This window comes from Alexandromys fortis, unplaced genomic scaffold (assembly GCF_014885135.2).
Source record: "Alexandromys fortis isolate MF-2015 unplaced genomic scaffold, M_Fortis_MF-2015_v1.1 scaffold_32, whole genome shotgun sequence".
Taxonomy (NCBI): Eukaryota; Metazoa; Chordata; class Mammalia; order Rodentia; family Cricetidae; genus Alexandromys; species Alexandromys fortis.
Window position 1 is genome coordinate 1140483 of NW_026067938.1, and position 18404 is coordinate 1158886.

Below are 18404 nucleotides of genomic sequence, written 5' to 3' on the forward strand. Positions count from 1 at the left end.
ATTAATTAATTAAAAAAGGAGAGATGCAAGGGCATGAGATAGATTAAAACACAAAGGAGATTCTTAGACTTTATTGACTGCGACTGTTGGTAAGGAATACATTTTATATCAACATCCATTATAAGCAAACATGCACATACAGTTTTAGACCTACAAACAAAATAAAAATATTATATATGTATTGCAAAAAAAAGAAGAAGAAGAAGCTCACCCAGCTGGAGGGATAACACAAACACACAGCATCCTGACAATTCAGCACCGTGAGCTGGGGAGGAATGAAGTTCAGTGGTAAAGTGGAGTCTTACCATGTGTAAAGTCCTGCCTTAGATGTTCAGCACTGCAGAAAAGAATAGAAAAATCTTGAACAAAACTTAGATGTCATGAGTTAGTATGATATAACAGAAAGCAACATACTATTTATTAGGTGTATATTTTAAGTTTATACCCAAGTATTGAAATGTATGTTTTTAAAACTTTGATTAATATACTTACCATATTACTATTATTATCGTTGTTTTAAAAGAGTTTCTGAAGGAGAAAATGTAAAATAATAAAAGTTAGAATACACTGCGTAGTTTAAAACTTTTACATGTGGAAAAGAATGAGCCAAATGTCTATGTTCAGTAAATATAAGATTTGGCTTCCTTTCCCCTTGAAATGCTCTATGTATTCTAATGCTATCACAGTGTTTATGCTAAATATGACCCATTTTCTACACTGTGAATTATGTGCTAATACCAACTGTTTTAATATAAAATCAGCCAAGGTGCTTTTGAATTTTGCCTACTGGATATTCTCATGAAGAAAATAAACAGCCATGCCTCGTGTCAGTATTCCCTGTTTCCTGGAAAACTGAGGCAATGAGATCTTAAGTTCAAATCTTGTCTGAGCTATAGTGTGATCTCAGAGCCAGTCTGAGTAAGTTACTAACATCCCATTTTCAAACAAAAAGCTCAAAAAAGGGATGCAAATATAGCTCAGTGATAGCACTTTTGGCTAGGATGAGTGAAGTCATAAGTTCAACTACCAGTAACATATACACATGAGGACTGGTGGGGTGTTAATTAGCATGAAAAATGCTGCCTTTATTCAATAATTTATCATTTAATGTTTCTATATTAAATTTACAATGAAATCAAACAATGAAAGTCAAGTATAGAAACAGAAGCATACACATGATTTATGTCTTCCATTGTATTCATGAGCCAGCAGTAGGTGCTTGGAACATGAAACGTTGTGTGTTTCAGATTTTGTTTGGTTATGCTTGGAAGGGAAACGAATGTGAACAAGGCAAACACATTTTATTGCTTGCCTGCATTGACCATTATAATATCTTGTACACTTGCTTTATCAGATCTACCAGATCTGATCAGATCTACATTGGACTCAGCAATCTGTGACAAAAGCTTGAATCAGCCATGCAGAAATTTGTTTTGGATGGGATGAATTTTAGGGGCCAAGACTTTAGTATTTATTGAAGTCATCACTGAAGCCTCCAGACCTTTTTTGAACTTTGTATAAAGTCTGCCAGGGCTGGCTAATTGCTTCTCACTGACTAACAATTATCTATCAAGACAAATATGTAATGTCCACTTAGGGAGCACAAACTGTTAGCACTGAGTACACACCATGAAATATGATGTTGTGAATTCTTAGAATGGAAAAATAAAATGTCTAGTAGGAAATTCAGAAAGATTCTGTTCACAATAGAGCAATAATATAATCACTTTATATAATGAATTATAGAGCTCAGACATAAGATTTTCCCTGAATAGAAAGTGGATATTACACTATAGATTTGCCATAAAGCATCGTATTTATCAAGTGTGCAATAAATAAAAGGTGAACAGATTAGTTGTTAAGAGTCTGTGGTTAGGCCGGCTGGTGGTGGTGCATGCCTTTAATCCCAGCAAAGGCAGGTAGAGCTCTAAGTTCAAGGTCAGCCTGGTCTACAAGAGCTAATTCCAGGACAGGTTCTGAAGTTACAGGTAAACACTGTCTCAAAATAACCAAAAAAATAAAAAAAAGTTTAAGGATAGTAATGGAGAACTATATATCAACCACTATAATGAGGTACATTTATATTCCTGATGCTTTTTATAAAAGATCTTATTGTTTCATAATTATGTGTGTATGTGTCTGTGTGTGGGTAGTATGTGCATGTGAGTTCAGGTACCCCCAGAGTGTAGAAAATAGCATCGGGTCTCCTGGAACTGTAGCTGCATATGACTGTCAGTTACCTAGCTTGGCTGCTGGTAATCAAACTTAGGTCCTCTGTAAGAGCAATGCACATGCAAAACTTTTGAGATACTTCTCCAGCCTTAACTGCTAATTTTTTTAACTTGTACATTTCACGGGTACCTCAGTGTGTCTCATTTGTAAAGAATAATTTCAACAGAAGATTAAAATCTGCTCTTTTCTTCCCCTCAAATAGCAACCACACTCGATTTTCTAAAATCATTAAGCAAAGCTATTTCCTTCATGATTCTTCTATTTTTTTATGTTGTCACTGATACATTAAAATGACAATTTTATCTGAGGTTCTTATTTATTGAAAAAAGAAATAAGCCCATGGCAAGAGACCAACTGAGTGACATTCCCAAACTTTGGAAGTCGGTCAAAGTTGCTTTTAATTCAAGTGGTACTAAGAATTTGTGGGTCACTAGGGCTATAATTAATGCCTTAGCAAAACAACCCCTTCACCGTTTTGTTTCTTGCCCTGTAAATCTGAGAAAGTCAGAAACAACATGTTCTGACTTGTAAGGTTTTTTTTCATAGTACGTTTCTCATCATTTGGGAAGTGTGTGTGTGTGTGTGTGTGTGTGTGTGTGTGCACATGCATGTGTCTCAAACAACGATCGTAATAGGAAAACGGTGGGGAAGAATTAGGACAGGAGTTGGTTATTTGGAACCTGTTCCAGCATTCTTATGCATAAGTTTTTAAGTCTTAAAAATCATTATTTACATACCGCCCAACCATACTCATAAGGTCATATACTTGGGCAAGGTTTCTGATGAGAATTCATAAGAATTTTCTTGAGGTTGCGTCAGGAGTTATTATTTGGGTGGAAAATCGCATTACACCTCTAAACTCACAATGGAGTTGTTAGATGGAAATGCCTTTTTGAGGTAGAACCTTGTAGTGCAGGTAAGCCATCAGGAACAGGGGGCGGCATGGCACGAAGATGTGATACAGCATACCAGATGACAACTGTTGCACTCCCTGGGCTGCTTTCAGTTTCTGTCTTTCTTATCATTTATTTCTATGGACTGTGTACTATACACAGTCACTTTGGCTTTTGTCACAGACTACCTACAACCATTTAACACCTCAAAACTACAATGCCACTTTATGCACAAAAATCTTTGGACTCCCTTACTGCACTATGAAAGAGTTTTACAATATTTGCTTGGGTAGCAAAATAAATATGATTTTTTTAATAAATCACATGGAAAAATTAACAGTGTAACATTAGCTATGACGATTCAAAGTATTAAACTTAGCATAAATTGAGCGTTGATTTCGGGCATGAATTAAAACACTAAAGCTATAGAAATACTTGGTCATCAAAGATAAAAAGAGGGAAAAGTCAGTGAAACTTTCTTGGGGAGCATTAGCATAATAGACCAGCAGGTTGTACAGCAAAATCATGCTGCCTCTAAAATCTGAGGTTGCCATACATTTAATTTGGCAAAGTCAAACATTTGCACGTTCCTTTGGTTTCATTATATAATCATGACCAAGAGGTGGTATTCATCTCTTCTGTAATATGCTAAAAATGTGAAAGATTCTCTTGGCCCACTGATGGTCATATGGAGAAGTAAAAACGCCTACTAAAGCCTTCTAGTATTGTGTCTGAGTTAGATACACTGCCGCCTTTCGGATATGTTCCGTTGACATAAATTCTTTGAATTTTGGCAGGGGTTTCTTTGATAATTAATGTTTTTAAGTTTAACTCGGACAATTCAGAAGGAAACAGAAACACATAAGCGCTCAACACATTGTAAAGGCTCAGTAGAGATCAGTTCTGTGGTTTACACACTCTGTCTGGGACCTTCTGGCTCCTGCTGAGAACTTTGCAGATGTCTCTAAGGCAGAAACACATCAACACCTAGCAGTGCAGAGATGGTGAGTCTGTTACTTCCTTCAGGAACAGTGCGCAGGAGCGGAGCTGAGGTGTGAAGGCAAAATGTAAAGATGGATCTGCAGTCACGAATTCAGCCAGAGAAATGTGTAAAGTGTCCTTCTGAGACAATTTTCTTATTAAGCATCTTTTCTATTACAAAAAATTAAACATAAAGATAAGAAAATGATTCATTATTAGTATTATGAAATAAACTTTCTTATAGTCTGATGTCAGTATTTCACTTTGCAAATAACAAAAGAAATAAAACTCTCTGTGGTATTTCATTCACTTTATAGCATAGCTCAGTTATAATGTGTTTCTCTAGAACACACGATGCCCTTGGCTCACTTCCTAGCACTACAAAATATATGAAAACCCAAAGTTTTGAGTTATTTCTAGTCAGATAGAACAAAAATTATCCTTTCTATCATTAACTGTTTTCTCAAATCAGGACTGCCAACGTTTGTACAGTAATAACACAAAGAAAGATTAGAATATAGATTTCAATTCTGAAAGGTCTATTTTTCTATGACATGCTTTACAGAATCTTCAATTATTTCCTTACATTGCATGTCTACTGCATGAAACAGAAAATAAATGATGCATTATATAATTGGCGAGAGCTGGAACTGTTCATAACCTCCTGGTATAGAATGCACTCACACAGAGTGAAAATGGATCATTGAAGTAATTTTTTTATTCATTGATTGTAGTTCTGTGAATAGGACATTGTTGAGTGAAAGCCTCACTCTTGGGGAACTCCACTGTAATCCAACAGCTCAACAACATTTTGTAATGTACATTTGACAGTTTTTCAAAGTATTCCAAAGTCTAACTTCATAGTTAACTTGGTAAGGAAAGACTATTGTTCCTCTTTCTATGTAAATGTGCTTTGAAAACTTTTCATTTTTAGCTTGCAATATTTTACTTTTCTTTTTCTTTCCCCATTTTAAAAATGTAGTAAAAAATTATGCTGGCCAAGGGAATGAGGACAGGAAAACCGGCTAGTTTTCCTATACCAGGTGTGGTTTTTTTCTCCTGTTTAATGGATTTTAAATCCAATTAAACAATTGATAGTTGCCATCAAATGTGTCACTTGCTGCAACTCTACATATATATTGCCATGCTGGTAATTATAGGGGTTCATAGGTATTCAGCTGAGTAATACTGTTTAATTGCTTTCCTCCTTTGTTAGCTTGCATAAACTCACACACACACACACACACACACACACACACACACACACAATTGAAGAAAAAGAGGCTGTCAACTTGAGAGTGGGAATGGAACATGGGACGGGTATGAGGGAAGGTACCTGTGGGGTTAGAGGAACAGTAGAGAAAAAACAAGTGATGTAATTCAATTTTAATTAAAGATCAAGTTAAAAATAGACAAAAATATATTAGTCTTCATTTTAAATAGATTTAAAATGCAGTAGTGGTACCTTAGATTTAACTTTAAGTCTGTTTTCCATGTAGGAACTCTCACATCTTTACAAATAAGGTAGCTATTCCCAAATGATTGGAGATTTTATGTTCTGTTCTCCAGTCACTTAATAGGAAATGCACACAATTGGGCACGCTATTAGAGCAGTCACTAAATTTGCCCTGCAATTATTATAAATATATTTCTCAATATATATGCTAATAGTGCAGTTAGGAATATTAAAGACAAGGAAAACAATATTTCCTAATGAAGACTGTGCCTAGTTTCTGTTCTTTTTAACATAACCACTTGCATATGTATTTGTAATGTTCACATTTACATGGCCAAAGGAAGAACACTGTGTGTCTTCCCTGTCTTCTCTCGCTACACGGTTGTGCAAAGCAAAACTCTAGAACAACTTGAGTTCTGTGTTTTTGCTTCTCTAGGTTTAGCTCATCAGTCTCTTGTTGACTCCTGCTTCACAAGACCGTTAACACTCCAGGTGAGGCCACTAACCCCCTTTCCTTGTTGTGTTTCACTTTACTTTGTTTTTACTTGACAAGGAACAATTATGTATTTTCATTGTGCTCTGTGTCATGATCAAATTAATGTGGTTTATGATATACATCAACCGAAACATAGTGTCTTTGTAGAAAAAATTCTCTCTCTCTGGGTTATTCTGACATATACAATACAATATTGTTAACAATTTTTAACTTATTTTACAATCACAGAGTCTATTCTTTTCATAAGTGGAATTTTGTGCCCTTTAACCAATTTCTTCTTATCCACTCTTTTCCTACGCTTACAAATAGCTTCTTAATTGTGGTCTACCTCCATTCTTGATGCTGCACAATATAAATTAGATCGCCCATTTCTTTCACAATTTTTTTTAGCCATATCTATGCTGTTCATGGAAGTGAACATCTGTACCATGACCTTTGGTATCTTCTCAAAACCATATTCCATCTAATGCATAAATCATCCATAAAATTTTAACATGTATTGGGCTGTTGACCTGGCACAGTGGTTAAGAGCAATGTCTGTTCTTCCAAGGTCCTGAGTTCAGTTCCCAGCAATCACATGGTGGCTCACAATCCTCTCTAATGAGATCTGGTACCCTCTTAAAGAAGAGACATGGTCAGTCGTCCTCATCAACTTAGATCACGAAACCCAATAGGTATGAGTTAAACAGAACTGCCATGTACTGGCTGTCTATACAGGCTTTAGTATTGCCAGGGCATAAATTTCATTGTTACAAAGATTTCAAATTTCTTACCTAAAGAGAAATTCAAACTACATTTCCTCATCAAAATACAGGAAAATCATGAATAAATAAGAAAAAATATTTATCTCCTCTCTGTACATAATATCATCACTCAAAAAATTTCAAAATCATACTTTGGGCAAAGAGGTACAACAACAACAAAAGATGATTTTAAAAAATATCAACAGTGTGGTCTGGGGGGATGGTTCAGACATTAAAACATCTGCCAGGCCAGTATGAGGAATGGAAACTCATATCTATAGAACTCATTAAATGCTGAGTGGGCCAGGAAACCATCTCTAATTCCAGCCTTAGCAGACAGACAGACTGGCTATTCCCAAATGAGTTGCCTAGCAACATTAACCACATTGGTGAGCTCTGGGTTTGATTGAGAGACCCTGACTCAATGAAAAAAGAAGAGGCATCAATGATGATTTCTGACATCAACCTCCAGCCTCGACATTCATGTGCACACATATGCCCACACATGTGAACATACATGCATGCTATACACATACATGGAATACAGAAAGAACAACCGTATTGATAATGGAGCTTGTACACACGTGTATTGTTATTATTAAGTGGTAAGTAGAATTCCAATCAGAGATTAAAGGCATAAAAGGTTAAAATATATTAATTACTTTATGTGTATATTATTTATAATATATGAATTATAAAAGATGGGAAAAATGTGCTCAAAGATAAAAAACAAAATTGAAAGATAAAATAAGAAACAATTGTGATTTAGCAAAATGAATGACTGAAAATATACATGCTTTCAAAACAGCTGAAAAATGAAAATGAAGCGGGCTAGAGAGATGGCTCAGTGGTTAAGATCACTAACTGTTCTTTTTTATATATTATTTATTTATTTATTATGTATACAATATTCTGCCTGTGTGTATGTCTGCAGGTCAGAAGAGGGCACCAGACCTCATTACAGATGGTTGTGAGCCACCATGTGGTTGCCGGGAATTGAACTCAGGACCTTTGAAAGAGCAGGCAATGCTCTTAACCGCTGAGCCATCTCTCCAGGCCTATTTCAGAAGTTCTGAGTTCAGTTCCCAGAAACCGTACATATGCTGTCTCACATCCATCCACAAGGAGATCTGGTGCCCTCTTCTGGCCTGCAGGCAGACATGGAGGCAGAGTACTGTATACATAATAAACACATAAAATCTTTAAAAATTAAAAAAGAAACAATATTTTTTTAAATATAAAAATGATATTAAGTCAAATGCACTCTGTTGGAAAGACAGGAGAGCACTTCTGAAGGTTCCCAGCCTGTTTGCTGTAACTTTGTTGTAAATTTGAAAATATAAACAGATGTCTAGGAAAATCATATTTGATAAATTTATTCCTACTGCACACTAATTTTCATAGATGACACAGAGGAACTGATTAAATAATTGTGTCAACAAAGGGCAAATATTAAATGGATTAACCAGAGAAATCTATCCTTCTTTTGTTTGCTGGTTGGTTTCCCCCGGCAACCCCCCCCCCCCCGTGTGTGTTGTACACACATTTTTATGTGAGTGTGATGGCTAATTTTGATTGTCATTTTGACTATAACTGGAGTGAACTATAATCCAGAAATGGAGGGCACACTTGTGATACGAATCTTGAGACGGGAAGACACACCTTTAATCTGGGCCACACCTTCTACTGGAAGCCTGTATAAGGACAGCTTGCTTGCCCTCTTGGATACACCCATTCTTTCTTCGAGATCCCACCAGACCAGTTGAAACACACAGTGTAAGCCACTACTAGATTCTTGGATTTTCCATTCATAACTAGCCATTGTAGAACTGCAGTCTATAAGCCATTCCAATAAACTCACTCATACACAGACACACACACACACAGAGAGAGAGAGAGAGAGAGAGAGAGAGAGAGAGAGAGAGAGAGAGAGAGAGTCTATCTATCTATCTATCTATCTATCTATCTATCTATCTATCTATCTATCTATTATAGATAGATAGAGATTAATTCCATAAAAAATTCTGTGAGTCTCTCGAAAGCCCTGACTGATACAGTGGGTGTGGAGGCTAGAAGGTGACCTGCGCTATCACTCTCTGCATTCTTCCTTTGAAACAGAGTCTTCTGTTGAGTCTGAAGCTTGGCTTACAGAAAGGAGATTCCCAGGATCCTTCTGTCTCCACCCCCTCATAGCCCTAGATCCACAGGTATGATCTTCCTGCCTCTGCCTCGCTGCAGCTTGGATGTTATAGGCATACGCATGGCAACTCCAGGCATTTTAGGTGGGAGCCGAGGCCCAGTTCTTTGTGCTTGCACAGCAAATACTCTTCCTCATTGAGTCATCTCTCCAACCCGTCTGTCAATCTTTCAAAGACAAGATCATCTTGATACCATGAACGTTAGTCAAAAAGGTAGTAGATGCTTTTTAAGGTTTTATTTCATGTATTACTGAGGTAGTGCGTGCTACAGCTTGCTATGATGTAAGAGCACAGCTCCCACGCACCAGTTCTCCTTCCACTATGAGAGTCATGAGGACTGAATTTAGGCCATCAGACTTCGGTGCCCTTACCTCCTGAGCCATCTCATTGACTAAAGTAGCATGTTTTAAATAAATTCTTTTTGGTGGTGTTAGTGTACTATTGATATCAAAATTACACTGACTGCTTATAAAAATCTATATATACAAAGCTAATGAAAATAAGTTTGAAAAAAATAAGATAGAGGCAAAAGCAATGTAAATTATTAAAAATAATATATAGTGATCCTGTGGTATTCCTTCTAGGAATATGATTATTCTTCATAACAGAATTGAATAATAGAATTGAAGGAAGCAAAATTTTACCCCATGGATAAACCTTAAGAGAAAAGTCATGTAATCATTTACACAAATATTTAAAAATACTTCAGCAAATTTCAATGTACATACTTTCAGTCACATTAAGAAAACAGTTGGTGAAACTCATCATGAAAACATGCAAATATTCCATTGAGATTCAAGGTCAGATTTCTACAGAAGGGTGAAACCTTTCAGATTATTTCTTTGAAGGTGAGATACACATATAAAGCTATTTGGTTTGTATGACATTAAAATACCAATTCTGAGCTGGACCTGGTGGCACACTCCACTAATACCAGCATGTGGAAGATCAAGGCAGAAAGATTGTGAGTTTGAGGAAAGCATGAAAACATGGTGATTTGGGGCAAGTCTGAACCAATACTTTTATCAAATGAAAGAAGGCAAACGGTCATTTCTGCTCACACTAATATTTTAAATTAATACAGTCTCATTTCAAGCGAGTAGTTTTCTCATTCCTGGTACTTAATTTGAAAGAACATGTAAACATCATTTTTAAATTACATGGAAATGTAGAAGCCACAGATAGCTGGGAGGGAAAGGTCCACAGGAGGACATCAGCTCAGCTAGAAACTGAAGCATCATAAAGCCTTTGTAATTAAAACATGTGGTGCTGGCAAGTGAACAGAGAGGCAGGTGAAGGGAACAGATGGTTCAGATAGACTCAAGTACAAATTAAACCAAATGCATAAGAAAGGCAATATCTTTGTACTGTATATTAATTGTAGTGGGACAGTTGAATGGGCACTTAAAGTACAAAATTAAATACATATTTCTTGTCATATTCAGAATATGCATCAAGTGGCTTGGAAATCTATTAAAAATGGAACCACACATTATAGAAGAAAGTATATTAATTGCTTGTATTTTTGACTTTCTAAATATTACTTACACTTTAAAAACCACTTAAAGGAAGACTGAAATATTCAGCTACATTAAATAAGATTTTGAATAGATAGCAACAAAATTGAGTAAAGATTAGGAACATATTAAAATATCTGGATCAATTAAGTTAGTCATTTATTAGTTTTTCCATATTTGATTGATACAAGGATTCTTATAGCTAAGGGAGGCTTTAAAATGTCTAGGCAGCAAGTATGGTTGAAAATTCTTACTACTCCAAAATCTGCCTCTCAGGTAACTGGCAAAACCAAGTAAGTGTGTATGCAGGACATGAAAGCATAGGAGAGACTAGAGGTAGGAAGGAAATTATCAAGAGATAGGATGGGGAAGTGGAGAGAGAAGGGAAAGAGAGTAAAGAGATGATTATGAAAGAAAAGAAATTGTATTCTTGAAACTTGTCACAAAAAGCATGTGATAATAAAAATTAAAGAAAAAATTAAACAAATAATATAGAACATTGTATGTAAGACAACTGACATTAATTTCTTAAATTTACTATAATGATATATAAGAAATAAAAGTGATAAAGACACATCAGGACAAAGGATACAAGTGAAATGAGTCTAGTTCAATGCATGAGGGGATACTGGATCAAGAAGAGGAAGAGGACAGGCAAGAGAGGAGACAACAAGGTGGGTAGAAGTTCAATGAAACCCAACTTTGACTTCCATCCTTGTCTCACATTGGAAAAACAAGATGTAGTGGAACTGACCTGTAATTTTCCATGGATATGGCAAAGTGGGAGTAGGGACAGGAGCATCAGCCCCGTGTTCTCAACAATAACTAGAGAGGCACTGCCTCGACGCAGGATGGAAGGAGAGAACCAGCTCCTGAAAATGGTCTTCCATGTGCACACAGTGCCACCTCCTCTCTCTCCACACACTGTATTAAAGGAAGAGAAAACAGAAAAAGGAGTAAGAAAGGGAGAGACCAAAGAGTTTTTTGTTTCTATCAAATGTTAAATAGGAAAGATAACAATTTTGTGATTGTTCATGATAGTGCTATTGATTATTTGCAAAAAAATGAAAACAATAAGTGAAAAATAAAATGTCATGGTGTTTACAATTTTTAAATGTGGCCAGATGAGGAAAAAACAAAACAAAATCAGCAAAGGCTGTGGAAATATTCCTAGAGTCAAAAATGAACATTCTACTTTTCACCTTTTATTTTTATAGAAAATAAAGTTATTTTCATATAATATACTCTGATCATAGTTTTCTATTTGTAATCTCCTTCCAGATCCTCTCCACCTCTATACTCCTCAAATTCCACACTTTAAGACAAAAAATAAGTAAATAAAAAAGATACAGTTAAAAAGATTAACAAACTAAGAAACAAAAAAATTCCAAAAATGTACTTTAAAAAAAGCTTGAGAAATACATGCAAAGGAAGACAAACACACACATGCATAAAATACATTAAAAATTCAAAATTGGAAACCACAATAGACAAGTAAGAATTTTTAAATTAATTAATTAATTTATTAATTAATTAAAGATTTCTGTCTCTTCCCCACCGCCACCTCCCCTTTCCCTCCCCCTCCCCCAATCAAGTCTCCCTCCCTCGTCAGCCCAAAGAGCTGTCGTAACAAAGCAACATGGATAAAAATTCTTCTAAAATACCTTTGAGTTCATTTTGTGTTGGGGATGGTAGTTTGTGTCTACCTCTCCATCTCGTTGCTGGAATCACACACATCTGTATTGAACCTGTGAAGACCTTGTATATACTACCACAGTCTGAGTTCATTTGCTCATTAGTCCAGTTCTGTGATTAAGCAAGACTATATATAAAATGCTTTAGCTAACATCCACATATGAGAAGCTGCATATCAGCCGGGCGGGCGACAGTGGCGCACGCCTTTAATCCCAGCACTAGGGAGGCAGAGGCAGGCGGATCTCTGTTAGTTCGAGACCAGCCTGGTCTACAGAGCTATTTCCAGGACAGGCTCCAAAGCCACAGAGAAACCCTGTCTCAAAAAAAAAAGAAACTGCATATCATATTTGTCATTTGGGGTCTTGGTTACCTCATCAGGATTATATTTTCTAGGTCATCTATTTACCTGTGCAATTTATGATTTCAAATTTTTAAACAATTGGATAATATTACATCATGTATATATAGCACATTTTCCTGGTCCATTCATCCGTTGATGAACATCTAGCTTGTTTCCAATCCCTGGTTATTATGAAGAGAACAGCAATGAACATAGTTGAGCAAGTGTCTCTATAGTAGGATGAAGAATCCTTTGAGCGTAAGCTCAAAAGTTGTATACCTGGGTCTTCAGGGATCTATTCCTGGCTTCCTGAAGGAATCATAACACTGATTTATATAGTGGCTGTACAAAGTTGTACACTCACCAGCAATGGATGAGTATTCCCCTTACTCCATATCCTTGCTAGCATGAACTATAACTTGTTCTACTTATCTTAACCATTCTGACACATATAAGATAAAAGCTCAAAGTAGTTTTGATTTGCATTTCTCTGATGACTAAGGATGTCAGACATTTCTTTTCCATGCAGTTATATCATGGAAATTACAAATACATGCTATTTACATAAATATTCTCTAGTAGTTCACTGATTGTAATTCTATTTTTTAAGTTTTATTATCAAAACATATACTACTTAAAGCAACTGAAGACTCAATGTGACTCTGGAAATACACTACAAAATATGAAGACAAAATATAATAGTGATAAGTAGATTGATGACAAATAGGATGACTTTCAGAAAATGTGAGGGTAGTAATGGTATCAGTTACTATTATACATGTAGAATATGCACATTGCCACTAAAGACACAAAGAAACTCTATTACGTATTTGTGTTAATTCAGTCAAGACACTTGACATTATTTTGGGGTTTCATAAAACATTAAGAAGATTCTTCTTGATAACTTTATCTTCAGTCTTGCACTGGGCATTTCTTAATAGTTTCTTGAAAGAATTACTAATAGCATAATTATGAATTGAAATGGCCTACAAGTCTCTGCTTTAGCATAACAATTCACCATTCGATATAAAATTTTCAACCTACAAAATATAGTGCCTTCAGTGACTTAAAATACAGAAAATTAATTGATTGTAGATGGTTTTCCTACCAACACCTGCTATTGCCAATGACTGCTGGATCATAGTGTAATTATGTGTTCTCAGTATTTATTTTAACTTAAATCATTATATTCAATGCTTCTAAGACTTTCAAACCCATAGATCATTGCTATTATAGAATAACGTAACCAAAGAAACTTAGAGAAGGGTTTGCTTTAGCTTATGGTTCTATCCATAATGACAGGGAGAGGAACATGGCAGCAGGGGACCCAAAAAGGAAGTAATCTCATCTTCAACACCATATGGAAAGACGATTGAATTAGAAATAGGAGGAGCAACAAATAGTGAAAGCCTACTGCCAATGACATACTTAATCCAACAAGTCTTCATGCTCTAGAAATTCCATAGCCTGCCCAGACAGCACCATCAACTGGGAACCTGAGCCTACGGGGAGCATTTCCATCCAAACTACCACATTGACCAACCATTTACTGTTTCTTTCATATCATCTTCTAACTCAGTCCTTCATTTCCCTCTTTGTAAAGGATCTGAACTCAATGTATGGTATAATATTGAGAGCAGAGAATTTATAATGATTATTTCAAAACCCTATATAGAATTAATAATTAATCTTTGCAATAAGTATAAAATGATTTGCTATAATTCTGCATTATGAATGAGGAAAACAAGGCACAGATCACTAAGCAATTATTCAATATCATACACTTTGGGACTAAGTACTATGTTAAGACAACAGTTCACCCAGGAATAACCTGAAGGCAAACAACCTGCCAAGTGGTTCCATTTAGCACCTGATCTGTTACCAGTGTGCCAACAGAAATGTCTACCATTCTATGTTGGCATCTTACTGTGATTCAATGGACTTATACCCTGTAAAGATTTGTCATTTGTATTGGCTTAATAAGATGGTGTTTGGCTACCAGCCAGGCAGGAAGTATAAGTGGGGTGACCAGAACAGGAAAATTCTGGGAAGAGAAAAGGCTCAGTCTGTTGTCTTCATCCAGATGCAGAGGAGGCAGGATGAGAATGCCTCATTGGTAAAAGGTACCAAGCCATGTGGCTAACACAGACAAGAATTATGGGTTATTTTAAGATGTAAGTGTTAATAGGAAACCTGAGCTAAACAGCCAATTGGTTTATTTATTTATTTTTATTTTTATTTTATTTATTTATTTTGTTTTTTTGACATAGTGTTTTTCTGTGTAGCTTTGGAGCATGCCCTGGAACTAGCTCTTGTACACCAGGCTGGCCTCAAACTCACAGAGATCTGCCTGCCTCTGCTTCCCAAGCAAGGGCTGAAATTAAAGGCTTGTGCAGCCACTGCCTGGTTGCCAACCAGTTTATAATTAATGTAGACTTCCGTGTGTTTCTTTGGGACTGAATGGCTGCAGAACCGGGAAGGAAAGAAATCTCTGTCAACAGCATCCTTACCAAAGCCCTCATGCCATGTATCCCCAAGCACTTTCAAGTAGAAAATGTTATCTCTAAAGAAGTGAAAGTCTTTAGTGAAAGCATATGCATTTGTTAAAGTGCTACTTGAAGTAAAGTCTCAACTAGGCAACATTGTTTTGTGCTCCTCACATGTTCCTATAGTAAAATAAAAGATATGTACTATTCAAAAGGCAGAAAGAATTATGTCAATATTTTGAAGCATATCATGTTTTAAATAGGTTAGAACAAAATTTTATTAAAATACCAAAAAGGTTTTATAGTGAGGAAAGTAAAGTAATTTCCAGGGCCTCATATCCAGATGGGCCTTCCCTTGTTCTCTATTATACACAAGACAATCACATTTCACTTTCAAACTTAGTATATAAACCTTACAAACATTACCTTGCTACTAATAGACCCCTGAATCCACCTTGGCTCTGCTAATGATGTAATAGCTATAATGAGTAAGACTTCAGCTTTTAAAATATGTACCCCATGGATTCATATGTAATGCACTGTCTTCTTATAGGAAGCATTTGTAGAAACAACCTAAATACTGATTTGTAGTGGTTTGCTTGGTAGCTCAAGGGTAAAACTGAAAGCTTATGAAATGTCTTAATGAAGTCATAACAAAGGGTAGATGGGTATTCTGTATGTTGATGTTAATTCTAAAATATGTATCATAAAAAAGCCTTTTGCACCATACATAGCCATACATACATAGACACTCCTTGCACTCAAATATGTTACAAAATATATAAGAAATTAGACCTTAAAAACTTAAATTATACAGAAATACACTACAGTACTAGTGGCCCTGAAATAGTATTTGTATGATATATGATTATGATCTTTATAAGTTATTTAGAAAAAGGGGTTATAGGGCTGTAATTTTAAGATACTGTGATATTAAACCTTTAATATCTAGTTATGAAAATGGGAATGTAATTATTTCATAACCAAAGGTCACAATAGTAAGCAAATGAACATTCAACTAAAAGGAAATAATAAGACTTCTTTATTGGAGAGCTTAACTTGTGTCTCCAGAAAGCATAATTATTTTTGCCTTTCTATTTGTAAATGTATTTATTTATTATTTTATGTATTGTTTTGCATATGTGTGTATATATTTATGGTATATATGTGTATGTATGTATGTACACATGCATTTATGTTTGTATATGTATGTATGTCTGTATGCATGTATGTATCTATGTATGCATGCTTGTATATATGTAAACCATATAAACATCCACATATCCACCAAAGCCAGAAGAAGGCATTAGTACTGGTACTGGAGTAACAATAAGTTGTGAGATACCAGGCAAGTATTGAAAACCCATTCTCCATCTTCTTTAAGAGAAGCAAGCTCTTTAATGAATCATCTCTCCAGGCCTATATTTGTTTTTCTTTATACTAATGTTGACATATTTATTCATTACATTTTTTGCATTAACTCCATGGTAAAGGCCTGCACTGTAGAGTGATAAACAAACCATTAAAAAAAAAGTTGCTTGCTCAGATTGCCAAAGGAACTAGTGGGTAATTATTTTTGTCTTCTCTATTCTCTCTCCCATGACTCTCTGATTTGGGGAATGGAACCCAGGGTGCTGCACATGCTAAACATCTTTCTGCAGAGCAAGCTCATAGGCCATCTCATCAGAATCTCGGTTAATGATCCAAGTGATGTCTGAGTTAGTGTCTGTTCAAATGGTCACAATCCCTACATCAACTTTGCTGCAAATGGTACTCCAAAATGTAATTTAGAGATTATATAAAGACTCATGAAGTAAAAACTGTATGTTAAATTTGAAAGAACATCCTCAATTAGTACTGTGTAGGTTGATATATTGGTTGAATGTATCTTATTCTGAATAAAAGTCTCCACCACACAGATTCAATAAATGACTGGTTTGTTTATTGTCCTAAATAACTTTGCTATGTATGTTAAAAGATGACAAAACTTCTTATTAATGTTCAGTTCACCAAGACTGTCAACTGGAGTTTGTTAAAAGGTGGCCTACCTTCTGAATCATTGGTTAGCTTCGTGAGGGGTGAGTATGGTACTTAAACATTTTCAGCATATACTCAAAAAGTTATGGTCTGTGCTACTGATCCTTTAAACAACGTTTATGCCACATGACAGAAATAACTGATGGCTTCCAAATTATAGCATGCAATGGGTCTCCGACATATTTGGTTTGGTGTCCTTGGAGTGATTTTCAGCATCATTAAGCAGAAAGTACATCATTTCTCGAGTAACAAGGAATGGAACACATACAGAGATTGACTTGGCATCTGTTAAATAAACTTTCTGTTTTAGATTTGTAGAATTTACATAACACTGGAACAAAACAATACCCTGCAAACATATTTGTACTGTCAGTTCAATTTCCCTACAGTGACATTCTGCAGTCAGTCCTGCCAAGATTTATCTGGCTGCTAAATTTTATGACATGATTTTTTATAGTGCTGGAGATCATTGCCAGGGCCTCAAGCATACTATCTCTGGGATCTACCATTGAGCTCCACACTCGGTCTAAGTAGGTTTGGGTTACAAAATTGCCTTCTGCTTGATTATTTTACTTTATATTTAGGATTTCCTCCTACATACTGGAAGAATATATAAAACTTGAAAATGTTTTTAAATTGCTTTTGTAGGAAGATTTAAACTATATCTCCCTTATTCCAAAATTAAATTCAAACTTAACCATGCAAAGTTATTAAAATTTATGTATACATGTAAATATATATAATTACATATAAAGGTTTGAATAGAATTTCTTTTGCAAATCCTATTTAAAAGATGTATTTAATATTTGCTCTATATTTCATAATGTGCTCTCACATCATTTTAACCTAGCATTATGCTATGAAAAAATATTCATTGCAGGTACACAAAGACCTTTGGTAATTCTGAAATAAATAAAAAAAAGTAAGAGCGAAATAGTATAAACCTTAAAAATGGAATACTTAAAGCTTTTAAATTTTAATTTTGTTCTTTGTACACCAGCAGTGTATATGGCCGGTTGGTAATAGTACATGCCTTTAATCCCAGCACTCAGGGCCAGAAGTAGGTGGATCTCTGTGAGTTCGATCCCAGCCTGTCTACAGAGTGAATTTAGGGACAGGCTCCAAAGCCACACAGAGAAATTCTTTCTCAAAAAAAAAAAAAAAAAAAAGAAGAAGAAGAAAAACCAAACCAATGTAATTAAACACTATCCCCAAAAGTTCTACAATATTTAGTTGTTCATTTTTTCCTCTATTTTGTAAATGTACATTATAAAAACTGTGAATGAAGTATTTCCAATGATAATAAATAAAAAACATTCATTTTTCAAAT